Genomic DNA, 2,250 nt, shown 5'->3' with positions numbered 1-2,250 from the left:
TTATGTTAAATTGACCAGTTAGTTCAAACAACCTGTTAATGCATATAAAACAGTAGAGCCAAGTGTGATCTGCATTGACCAGCTATAAGAGAAAATGTAACAGACTGTCAGTTTTGGCAACACCATTTTGTAAGTGACTAGTTCCTAAAAATGTATCATTCTCAGAAAATGATAATTAGCTTATTGTCCAGAATATATTTTAGTCGATGAGCAGCTCTTGAAACTAGACAGAAGTAAATACATTTGAACGTTTTCAAGTGTGTTAAGAATATTTTATTAGCTTCATAAGTAAAAGTTTCAAAAGATTTTTTATTTTCTTGAGAAATATATAATTGCTGTCCCAGGCTCAGTTTAAAGTCTGAGGGGGTGATGGGGAAAGGATGAGGTGAGAAGATCCCTAATGAACAAAAGAGTAGGGAGATACTGGCCTAAAGGTGATGAGCTGGAAGGGAGAGGTGTGAGAGTGAAGGTTCTACCATACATAAGTTTGAAGGGGCTGAGGCCTGTGGGTTTGTGGGGGGCAGCTTGCAAACGAGTGAGTGCTGGAAGGATAAGTTGGGTCCAAGGGAGGTGAAGTTCCATGGACAGCTTGGTGAGGTGTGTTTTTATGAGGTGATTGGCTTTTTCTACTTTGCCTGATGACTGAGGCCGATATGGTATACGTAAGTCCCATTTGATACATAACCCCTGTGCTGTGAGTTATGTAATCTGGGAAATGAATGCTGGGCCATTATCAGACTGGAGGCTGGTGGGCAAGCCAAAATGATGGATGATTTCTGAGGTGAGAGCATGCATTACTGAAGGGATGATTTTAGAGGTGAGAACATGTGTTACTACTGTAGCATCCTCTGAAGTACAGGGAAAGGCCTCAATCCAACCTGAAAAGGTATCTACTAAGGTTAGATGATAGCATGTCCTTTTGTGGGGAGGCTTGTGAGTAAAGTCAATTTGCCAATGCTGACCAGGAGTGTATCCTCTGGCCTGGTGGGTGGGAAAGGACTGAACTTGGAGGCCACCTTGATTGGAGCAATGGGTACACAAAGGACAATTTTGAGTGATTTGTTTAAGTAACTTGGCCATGTGGGGAGAGTAATATAAGAGCTGAAGAAGGCATAGTGGTGGTTCATAGCCTACATGAACTGAATTATGGAAATCTAAAATGATTTGCTCAGTTTGTGTGGTAGGGACGATAGAGCGACTGGAGAGAGTATACCAGTTGTCCTTCCTCTGTGCTCCCAACTGTTGGTGGTGTTGTATTTCTTGAGGTGTGTATTGGGGTAAGGGCATAGGGGCCATGAGAAGGACCTGAGCAGGAGAGGAAGAGTGGGGGCCTGGAGATTGAGCAGCCTGTTTTGTGATTACATCCACCAGTTTGCTTCCCTGGGCTATGGGGTCGTTGGAGGTTTGGTGTCCTCTGCAGTGTATAACCCCCCAACCTCCTTGAGTGATCATGTATCTTCTCTCCTTCCATATGGCCGTGCAGGAGTGTAGGATGTGGTAAGCATACTCAGGGTCAGTGTATATATTGACTCATTTGTTACTTGCCAGAGTGAGAGTGTGGGCGAAGGCAATGAGTTCTGCCTGTTGGGAAGTGGTGCTAGGGGGGAGGGGGGCAGCATCAATAGTTTGTGTTAGATTTACTGTGGCATAACCCACCTGGGGAGCAGGCGCAGAGGTGGCACTCCCATCTATGAACCATGTATGTTGGTGCCACGTAATGGAAGTGGGGAGATGTGTGAAAAGGGAATGAGAAAAAGGTCTAAAGTCTCCATGCAATTATGTTCTAAGGGTCATGAGTATTTGGGGATGAGAGTGTCTGGATTTAAGGGAGGGCAAGGTTTAAAGGAGAACTGGGAATTTTCAAGAAAGGTAAGGTGGATAAGTTGTAGGCAGAAGGGGAGAGAATTGACTGAGCCTTATGGCTGAGAAGGTCTTGAAGTTGGTGGGGGGAACAAATGACTGTTGGTTGTCCAAAGGTTAGTTTAAAGCTTTCTTGTGCTAAAAGGGTGGTCTTCTACCAAGGTCTGCAAACAGGGAGCCCATCCCCGGGCTGTGGTGTCTAGTTGTTTAGAGAGGTATGCAACCAGGGAGAAAATAGCTCCTGCCTCTTATGCCAAAAACATGACCACCAATCCTTGAGTTTCGGTCATGTATAGGATAAAAGGATGAGATAGGTTTGGGAGGGATATAGCTGGGGCTGCGAGGAGAGTGGCTTTTAATCACTGGAAGGGAGAATGAATGGGCTTTGTG

General features: G+C 44.8%; 1 protein-coding gene across 1 annotated transcript in view; it reads left to right on the top strand.

The window, feature by feature from the left end:
* The window catches only part of LOC103590118 (thrombospondin type-1 domain-containing protein 7B-like), a 419,640-nt gene that overhangs the window by 406,109 nt on the left and 11,281 nt on the right, over positions 1-2,250 (top strand). The gene's annotated exons all lie outside the window — the stretch shown is intronic.

The sequence above is a fragment of the Galeopterus variegatus genome, unplaced genomic scaffold (assembly GCF_000696425.1).
Source record: "Galeopterus variegatus unplaced genomic scaffold, G_variegatus-3.0.2 Scaffold770, whole genome shotgun sequence".
NCBI lineage: Eukaryota > Metazoa > Chordata > Mammalia > Dermoptera > Cynocephalidae > Galeopterus > Galeopterus variegatus.
This window is presented reverse-complemented; position numbering and strand designations above follow the sequence as displayed.